Consider the following 10,081-nt stretch of genomic DNA (forward strand, 5'->3'; position numbering starts at 1 on the left):
GTTGCCTTTTTACTCCGGAGTCTGTACGGATGTAGGCAGTTTTTTAACCACTAAATGTTTCAACAACGCATCGTCCCTAATTTTCCAAAAACTTAAACTCTAAATTCCATTATTTTATTTTATATATATTATTTTTTCTGGGGGGATGGGCGGACTAGGACACAAAAGAGCCTGGTCTTTGGCGGGGACCGCGCCAGCGGGAACCTGTTTCTCGCTCGGCGGTGGCGGAGCTGTTGGATTCAAACTCAGGATGTACGCGGTTCGAGGGGTCCGGGCCGCAGCCCGCGCCTCCTGCGCGTCCAGCCGACTGGCCGCGGGCCCTCACAGCCCTGGAAAGGGTTAAGCGAGCGGCGATGGCTCGGGGCGGGCGGCCGGGGGCCGGTGCGCGCCGGCGCGCTCCCGAGCACGCGCTCTCGGCTCCGGGCTGCGGCCGCCCTCCCGCCCGCGTCCCCGCCTCGGCGCGCTTCTCAGATCCGCCAGCGCCCGGCGCGGCCTCCAGGACGCGGTGAGTGCCGGGCCCCGCCGCCGCGGCGGCCGAGCGCAAGCTGCCAGGGCCGGGGACGCGGGGGGCACTCGCTGGGCAGACTGGCGTCGCTGGGCCCCGGAAAGACGCGCGGGCCCCCACGGGCGCTCGTGCAGGTGCTCGGGAGGCAGCCCGCCCGCCCCAGGCGTTCTTACAGGTGCGGGAGAGGCCGGCGCGCGCGCGTCGGGGACCCCGGCGAGGGCTCCGCACCCCTGGCGCGGGCAGGCACCGGGTGGAGGGCGCGGCGAGGACCTGCGAGGTAGGGGTGGGCCCCCGGGGGCAGGCAGCGGCTAGACGGGCCCAGGAGGCGGAGGGTAATTGGGCCCGGGGTCCGAGAGTGGGCACTGCCCGGGACAGGGGTGGCCCCCCCGGGCGGGGACGGTGGGCAGCGCGGGGATACGGCCCGGTGGAGTGTGGGGTCCTTCCCGGCTCCGGGGCGCCTAGTGGAGGGGGCGGCGCGGGGACTCCCCGGGCGCTGCAGCCGGAAGCGGGGGGCGACCAGCCCCTGCGCCGTGCCCGCGGTGACCGCCTCCGAGGACACAGCTCCAGGGGCGCCGTGGTCTCCGTCGTTCCCGCCGCCGATCGGGCTTCGGCGAGCGCAGCCCAGCCAGAGCCAGCTCGGGGGCGGAGCAGCCGGAGCCGGCGGGGAGGAGCCAGGCCCGCGCCCCAGGCCGGACGCTCCTTGGGGAGGCGGTCCCGGCCCAGTGGCCACGTTTGCGGCCGGCAGAGCCGGCCACTTCCCGCCCCCAAGGAGTGCCTGTGCCTGTGCTCAGCCCTGCGCGGGCCTGGCTCCCTGGCGGCCCTGGCCGGGCCGCTCTGCCTCCGGAGCATCCGTCTCTGGGCGCCACAGGAAGCGGGTGGGAGGGCCCTCCCGGACCTGGGACCGCGGAGGGGAGGGACTTGCCGGAGTGTGTGCGGAGGCTCCTCGCCGGTTCGCCCCCATCACCCCCTCGACTGCCCTGCGGACCCCTGGGGCCCCCCTCCTTGTGCAGCCGGCATTGCTGGGGGCTCGCAGGGTGCCGGGCTGGTGCACAACGAGCGCTTTCTTTTCTTGAAGTCTTTGCCCCACTGACCGACCAGACGGGCCACCAGCGGTGCTTGTCGCTTGGGTTGGAACGTGCCTGACATCACGATGGCCGGGGGTGGGGCGCGAGAAGAAGCCGCATTTCAATAAAGACCGCGTGTGGCCCGCTCACGTGTCTGAAGGGGAGGTTAAATGCATTTCCACGGGAAGCCTCCCGCCCACCCCCCCAACCCCAGCCTCCGGGTCAGGGCCGGCAGGGTCTGCCACTCTGGCGTGGTTGCTCCTGTAGCCTTAAGTAAATTAAAAAAAAATTCCACTGCTTCTTAGGTTCCTACAAAACCACATCGTCTATCTCCACCCACCCCCACAGCTATTCTAAGGTCAAGGAAAAGAACAAATCAATGTAATAAGCTTTATTTCTGCCCAAGGCACTGAAGGCGCCTTGCAGGCAGATTTTAAATCCCTGTGCAGCCCCTCAGTGGAGGTGGGGGGGTGGAGAGTTCACTCTTCCCAGCCTGTGATCAGGCCACCTCCCTCCTTTTCACATCAACCAGCAGGTACTCAGCTTCCAATTAGGACCCTTAATGGACTGCCAGTGTTCCCCTGGCCTCTTACCCTGAGCTAATGGTGCCCTATTATTAAGAGTCCTCCTCCCTACCCGGGAAATGAAGAAGGGAGCACCCCATCCCTCAGATTTGCCCAGGGACAGTCCCCTGAATGCACTGGAACTGGAGGTTCCAGCTGTCCCTTTGGGGCCTAACAAAGCAAATGTTTAAAGAAATAAAGTCGTTCCACCTTTTAATGTCAATTGCTTGGGATATTGCTGATAATATAATTAGAACACAATGAAAAGAGTTCAGAGAGTTTGCTTACAGGCCATAAGGCCCTCTTGGGTTTGGGAGGACGGGAGAAGACAGTGAAGTGTCCGTGGTTCATCAGGATGAGCCGCTGGGGCAGCCTGGCTTTGTGCGGTCCCCTCTGGTCCCAGTGTCTGGGTGTTCCTGGGGCGGGACCATGCCGGCTGCTGGCCCAGCGCTGGGAGAACAGAGGATCTGGGAATGTGGCGAGGCCGTCCCTTTGTCCCCGAGCATCTTCCTGGCAGCCCCATCGCTCCATTTCTGCATGTGCTCATACAAGCTGCCATGCTGGCACCGGGGAAGCAGGAGGCTTCTTTTTAGCTCCAAGTCCACTCTCATCCCTGAGCTGAAACCAGGCGGCGCTCCGTGCTGTGGGGCCTCCATCTGGGATCCTGTTTCAGTTTTTTTCTAAATACTAACAGCATAAATTGTCTGTAATCACAGCTCTATGGTGAATCTGGAACTGCTTAGGCAGCTGTAATGCCCCTCGGCCTCCCTAGTTGGAGGCGCGGTGACCCAGGAGGACGGCTGTGGGGCCGCCCCGTGGGGCCAACCGGGGCACAGAGCAGAACCCGCCCTGTCCCGGCGCGTCCTCCCCTGCTGGCCCAGGGCGGATCTGTTCTGGGGAGTTCAGGGATCACTGTCTCCACTGGGGCCTTGACTCGGGTTTCTTTCTTGGAATTATTGTAATTACTCTAAAATGACAGTGTTGGCACCCGCAGCTCTTTGTGAAATAGTTAACAATGAGCACTGGCTTTTGGGGTAAACCAAGAACTTCCAGGAGTTTGCCTTTTGCCAGCAAGCCAGCTCCCGCTAGAAAGAATATTAAAATAAACAGCACTTTGGAAATTGAAGCCGTTGCAAGTCTTATACAATATTTGATGGATTAAAAACCAATTTCTTCCTTTCACAAACATCTATGGAGTGTCTGTCCCACCCAGGGGACAGCAGTTCTAGGTGCTGGGAATACAATGGCATTTAAAACTGATACAGCCTCCGGCTCCCACAAACTGTCTCCCTACAGCTTAGGTTCTGATACGGTGAAAGTGATGTTAATTTGTGTGTGGTAACAAGCAGGCAGTGTCTCTGAAGGAAAGAACAAACCCCTATGAAAGCACGTGACTCAGGGATTGTGAGTTGGGGTCTGAAGGATGAAGCTGAGCAACGGAGGACAGCAGGGGACACCCTGCGGAGACAGTGGTCAGAGACACTGGCGTGTCGGAGAAGGAAGGCAGGCCGATGGGCACCCTGGCCATGTCAGAGATTTGTGACTTAATACACGTTTATCCCTCATTAACTGTGGCATTTCCTTTGTAAATTGACGGAGCTTTACACTCTAGGCCTTGATGGAGCAGGACGTGGATTAACTTTGGAGAGCTGAGACTGCGTGGCTCACAGAGCGAGACTGGGGGAGGACATGGCCGATCGTTGTGTAAGGGGGAGCCCCTGTGCTGAGGCGGGGTGCCCTCAGTGCTGGCCCTGAGAACACTTAGTCACGGGGCCACGGTGCAGACGCGGAGCCGCTGCCTCTGTCCAAGCCAGGGTCGCCTTCCGCTCCCATTTCGGGCACCCCGCCGGGCCCCACACACCCCCCTCGCCCCCACGATCAGTTCCTCAGACAGCCATCAGAATGGTCACTGAAAGGCATGGGACTTGTTCCGACGCTGGGTGGCCAGTAGCTTCGGGTGGGCTGCAGTCCACAGCACAGATAACAGGAAGCTCACTCCAGCCAGCGGGGTCGTCTGATGACCAACCCACAAACTTTGGCTGCTGCAGACTGTTCCCAAATTCACATGCTGCGCCCAACCCCCAGGTGATGGTATTAGGAAGTGGGGGGCTTTGGGAGGTGATGAGGTTGTGAGGGTGCAGCCCCCATGATGGGGTAAGTGCCCTGATAAGAGACCCCACGGAGACCCCAGCCCTTCCTCCAGCTGAGGACACAGGAGAAGACGCCATCTGTGAACCAGGGAGCGGGTCTCAGACACTGTGAAGAGTAGTCAGCTTTCCTCCAAGTCTGCTGGTCTAAATATTAATCTCAACTAAAAATACCTTCACAGAAATACCTTCTAGACTGGCATTTGAGCACACACCTGGGTGTGGTGGCCCAGCCAGGGTGACACGCAGTGCCCGCTCCATGGGTAGCCCTGCAGAGCCATCGGACCAAGCGGGCTCAGTTCCAGCTCCGGGAGTGATTCTCAGATACTCCTGGCTCTGCCTTTTTAATCCTCCAAGTCGTCCTCCCTTTTTCATAAAAAGTGCCTGGTGCTTGCGGCTGAGTGATTTTCTCAGCCTGCCTCCTGGTTTCTTTGAGCTGATCTGTCCCATTGACTCCAAGCTGGCAGAATCTCTTCCTGTGCAATTATCTTAAAAACATCGTGGGTTTTCTATGGATCTGCTGAGATTGAAGCTATTAGACAGAGGTGTCATCCACAAATCCACTCAGTCCTTTCTCCACCTTGGACTCCCTGCAAGGCTGCTGTGAAAAGCATCCTTAAAATTCCTAGAAGCCCTGTTGTTTACTGCAAGACCCTTCCAGGGCCTCTGCCTGGTGCCCCTCAGATACGAGGAGGTCTTAAGAGAGATCTGATTGTGCTGCCTGGACTGATCTTGGCTCTGAAGCCCTATCTGAATTCGACAGTCTTGGAGGCGCTGGGGAGGAGAAGAGCTTCATCTGTGAACCCAGGGAGCCTGCTTCCTTTATGTTTCCTCCAAATTGCACTTGAAAACGGAACCCTTCCTGCTCCAGGTCCCCTCTTCTCTCAAGTCACAGAGAGAGCGCTCAGCAGGGCCCCCCCGGATGTCTCCTCCGGCGTCATCCGGCCCATCGGAGAGCCCTCTGTTTCTGGCATCGTGGGGCCATGGCGCTGCTGAGCCCTGCCGCCCAGCGCCCAGTCCAGGAGCCCTGCCCACCTGTCCTCGGAGCCCTGACGTGTCTGCCCACTGCCTGCCCAGCTGCGGCCACCGCACTATTCCTGCCTTGCTGGCAGCCCCGTCCAGGTGGCTCCATAACTGACCACTCCAGCCCTGCTGGCTCAGAACAGCAGGGCTGCGGTGCCCTGTAGACGTACAGGCTGGGCAGTCTGGAGGGGAAGCTTGATGGATGCCCTTGAGGCCGCCCACATCTGCTGCCAGCTGGGGCCCCTGGCAGCACTGTCTCTGTGGGCTCCAGCTGGGTCCCTGGAGGCCCTGGACTTCTCACAGGTCGGCACCAGGCCCCCGAGTGTGGGTCCTAAGAGCAGAAGCAGTGTGATTGCTGTTTTCAGTACAGCCTGCCTCACCGCAGTGACCAGCGTTTAGGATCCTGGGGCTGGAGCACACCCGCGGGGGGCCGCCGTCACCCGGAGGATGACCGCCCCTCCTCTCTCATCTCGTCCACGTGGCCGGGCTGCACCGAGGGGCCCCGGGGACCATGAGCTGTGTCTTGCACCATCCTGCCGCGCCCCCTCCAGCTCCTTCTGCCGGCCTGTGGGGCTGTGGGCTCCTGGGCCCGCGCTGCCCGCCCTGCGGTGCTGAATGCAGCCCTCCGCCCGCCCTCCTGTGGCCCGGCTCCCAAGCCCTTGAGGTCTGTGCCCCGCAGAGGCTGGGTGTCCCGGTCCAAGCACAGGGGCCTCGTGTGGGGACAAGGCTCAGTCTCGCTGGCCCATTGGTCTCTGAGGGCGGGGCCGTGCGGGGCAGGGCTGCTTGGCAGAGCTCCAAAGAGAACAAGGCCAGCTGCCCAAGCGGAAGGCCTGGGAGAGAGGGCTCCGCCCCTGGGGTGCGTGCCCGTGGCCTGGGCCCTTGGTGCGGTGGAGCCCAGGCCTGCCCGGGGAGGGCCCACTGTGCGAGGGGCTCCCGGGGTCGGCTGTGCTGGGACCGGACCTGAAGATGCCCCCCACCCAGCCGGGCTGTGCGGCATCACGGCTGCCTCCTGAACGGGATGCGGCCACCTCCTTGTGGACTTCCAGACTCCAGAAGACAGCCGGAAGGGACGATGTGTGTGGGGGGGTGTCACACCCTCCCCAGAGTCACCACTGCCTGACCTCATGTGGTGTCTGCCCCAGTGGAAGTGCTGTTTCTCAAAATAGCCTCTTCCTGAGAGAAGTGACCCCTCACCCTGACCTCACCACAGCCCTGACTCCACGCCAGCACCTGGGGGAGATCCAGTGGAAGCCCGTGTGGCAGCCTTCACCTGCAAACTCTCCTTAGGCAGATGCTGGCCTTCCTGGGTGGCTCAGTGGGAAACAGTCTGCCTGCGATGTAGCAGACGCGGGTTCGATCCCTGGGTTGGGAAGACCCCCTGGAGGGGACATGGCAGCCTAGCCTTGGAGAATCCCATGGGCAGAGGAGCCTGGAGGGCTACAGCCCACGGGGTCAGAAAGGGTCGGACCTGACTGAGCAACTAACACTTTCACTTGAAAAGAGTTTGCAAAGACAGCAGGTTAATAATACTTTGGGGTGGCCAAAATGTTTGGGTTTTTCCATATAATGCAACAAAAACCCTAGCTAATTTTTTGGCCAACCCAATAGTTTCCTTGGATTGAGCCTCAAGATCATTTAAATATTTCATTTTTGCATCCACTTACTCCTGGCAGTCTCAGGACTGTCCCGAGGGGAGAGGCCTCTTTGACGCTCACGTGGAGGAACTCCCACTGACAGAACGTGTCTGGATTTCTGCTTCAGAAGCCAGGTGTCAACAGTGAGAGACAAGCTGGCATTTTATCTGCCTCCGCGTCCCGTCCGCCACCCTTGTTGCTTAGAGGACAGAGACCACATGTTGAATTTGGATGAATTCCTCCCTGTAAGCTCTCCGCCAGGTTCCTTGTCTCCTGACAACCAAACAGAAGGCAGTTCTGCTCGGCAGCAGTTTCCCGGCAAGACTCAGGCCCTTTCCCAGGACCTGCTGAGCCGGAAGGGGCGGGCCTCGGTTAAGAGCATCGCTTCTGGGAACCGGCAGTATACCTGAGGACATAGGTGGGGGCGGGGGACTCTATTGTTATGTCTTAACCACAGCAAAGCAGGACAGAGGTCAGAGACAGGGCTTTCTAGCTTGTGGTCCATTCATGCCAACAGTGATAAGTAAACAAGTGCAGTTAGTAGGAGAGGGGTCTGGTTTCCAACTTGCCAGTAATGGGTGTGTGTGATCTTGGATAAGTCTCTGTATAAAACCAAGAGCTTAGAACTTTGAAAATTGTAAAATGTGAGTTTTTATTGAACTTCCCCACATTTCAGTTTGACCTTGACTTTACTCACGTACTCACAGCACTAAGAGTATGGCAACTTAGGAGTCTTGTTACCTAGTGAGTGACTTAATTATGTTTCAGACTGTGTGGCTTCCATGAGAGTCCGTTGCAGTCCAGACTGATTATTTAATTGATGAATACTGACTACACATATGAGATAACAGTTTTAAGTTGTAAGTTATAAAATAATCAAACACCATTAACAATGTGATTAAAATACCGATGTTATCCCAGTGAGCTTTAATACATGTTATCATCTTGCCGGTTACCCTTCAAATCCTTAGGAAACCAGGTGTTACACAGCAGGGAGACAGCCCCTCCCCTGCCCCCCCCCCCCCAGCCTGTCCCATTCACACTTCCATGAGTGATACGGAGGTTTTTTTTCATGTTTAAATGTATGTAAATAGTATTATGGTGCTTCCCAGGTGGCTCAGTGGTAAGGAATCCACCTGCCAATGCAGGAGACACAGGAGGCAGGTTCAGTCCCTGGGTTGGAAGGTCCCCCGGGAGAGGAAATGGCAGCCCACTCCAGTGTTCTTGCCTGGAGAAGCCCAGGGACAGGGGAGCCTGGCAGGTACGGTCCATGGGCTCGCACAGGGTCAGATGTAACACCACAAGCAGGAGCAGAAAATCATATTATACGCCATCTTTCTGCAAAGGGCAGACCTTCAGCAATTCAAAACTATGTGTTTGGAATTCATTCACACCGATACATGCAGATTTAGTTCATCCATTTTAATGTGTGTGATCCTTTTGGCAGTGATGGAAAATCAGTCTAAAAGAAGTTTAATCAATCTTTTTGTACAAAAGGACACAAAGCACTCTTTCTGAAACTGGAGATGGATTGCATGACTGCCCTGTCACCTCCCTTCCCTTCTTTGAAGCCATCAGAGGATTCCTGTTGTCATTTGGATGCGAGGGTGGGGCCTGGCCCTGCTCACCCTGGGGCTCCTGGCCGCACCAGGCTCTCCAGATTATGAACTGGTCAAGCTTGTTTCCAACCCAAGGAGTCTGTTCTCTCTTCCCCTGGCCCTGTGTCTGGCTCCCTCCTGCTCTCAGGAATCTTCCCCGATGCCAGTAGAAACCAGGTCCATCACGCCTCTCAGACCCTTGTTTACGTGGTTTGTAATTCACTAGAATTCGTACAAGGATGGCTTAGGTTTGTTTTCTCCCTAGACTGGGAGCTCCGTGGGGGCTGAGGTCAAGTCTTTTTGGTTCCTGCTCCGTCTAGGACCCAGGGCACTTCCTGAAACATTGTGGGTGTTCAGCTATATCCACTCAGTATGTGAACCAAGTAAGCGACAGAATAGTATTAATTATTTATTACCGCTGATAGGACTTTAACAGATTGAAGAACCGGGGGGAAGTGTGAATTTGTTCAGCCCAGGCAAGTCTCTCACTTCTGACTCCAGCTTTCCATCCCTGGTGGAGAGCTCACCTCTGATTTCAGAGGATGCACAAGACAGCTTTATCTTAGAAGAGTTTAGGTTACTCAACCATTGCTCAAATCTAGGTCTCATGGCTACAGGTTTCCTGGTGGGACTATGGTCCATGCACCTCTTTCCAGCCCTGGTGGTTCCTTGTGGGATCGCGGTGTTCACAGTCCGTGGCTGCCTAGGTCAACACCTCCCGAACCCGAGCCGCAAACAGAGGCACGTGCTTCTCTTGCGGCGCGTTCTGGGCTTGTTCCCTGAAGGTGCCTCTAGAAAGCAAGGGTGTTGTTTGTACTCAGCTAACTTGGGAGTCTTCCAAGTGACGAATGCACACCTTTATCTCTACCTGTTCTCCTTTCAGTCCCTCGGGGTGTGTGGCTCCGCGGAGCACAGGACCGTGTTGTAACGGCACCAAGTTGGGTCCTGTCTGCGATGTCACGTTTGGTGGTCACTGAAGGCACAGGCTCCCTTGAGCCCGCAGCAGCAATGCCCCCGAGTGCCCCCGCCCTAGTGTGCTGACTACAGGAGTGAGAGTCCATCTCCTACCAAGGGCTGTCTCTTGAGTCACAACGCTCTGACACCGTGTGTGTCTCTCAGATTAAAAACAAAGACTGGCGATCTGATAAGGGGGGCGGAATGGTGAAGCTGTTACAGATCTTCATGACCTAGTTGTCCTGTTGGATTAATGTACATCTCTTCCCTTCACCCTGGGCATCATCTTACCCAGATGGCTCGTCACTGGTGACAGCCAAGGGCACAGAGACGCTCCCCTGATTTTGGCTCTCTGACCCGCGGGGACTTTCTGCCGCATAAACTGAGGCAGTGCCGCTGCAGCCGGAGGACCGCAGGCCGTTCTCTTGACGGCACTCTGGGAGGGCGGGGCGCAGGGTCTGCACACACAGGCACACCTGCGTGGGGTGTGCACACACAGCCTCGCAGGGCTCACCAGGGCGCAGGGTCTGCACGCACAGGCACACCTGCGTGGGGTGTGCACACACACACAGCCTCGCGGGGCTCACCAGGGT

At 57.8% G+C, this 10,081-nt stretch overlaps 1 protein-coding gene across 1 annotated transcript in view; it reads left to right on the forward strand.

The window, feature by feature from the left end:
* The first annotated feature begins 453 nt into the window (after nt 1-453).
* KBTBD11 (kelch repeat and BTB domain containing 11) overlaps nt 454-10,081 on the forward strand; it is a 21,129-nt gene continuing 11,501 nt past the window's right edge. The window contains exon 1 of the mRNA XM_040243206.1: nt 454-505. The gene's annotated coding sequence lies outside the window, so the exon portion shown is untranslated. The remainder of the gene's footprint in view (nt 506-10,081) is intronic.

The sequence above is a fragment of the Oryx dammah genome, unplaced genomic scaffold, assembly GCF_014754425.2.
Source record: "Oryx dammah isolate SB20612 unplaced genomic scaffold, SCBI_Odam_1.1 HiC_scaffold_7, whole genome shotgun sequence".
Taxonomy (NCBI): Eukaryota; Metazoa; Chordata; class Mammalia; order Artiodactyla; family Bovidae; genus Oryx; species Oryx dammah.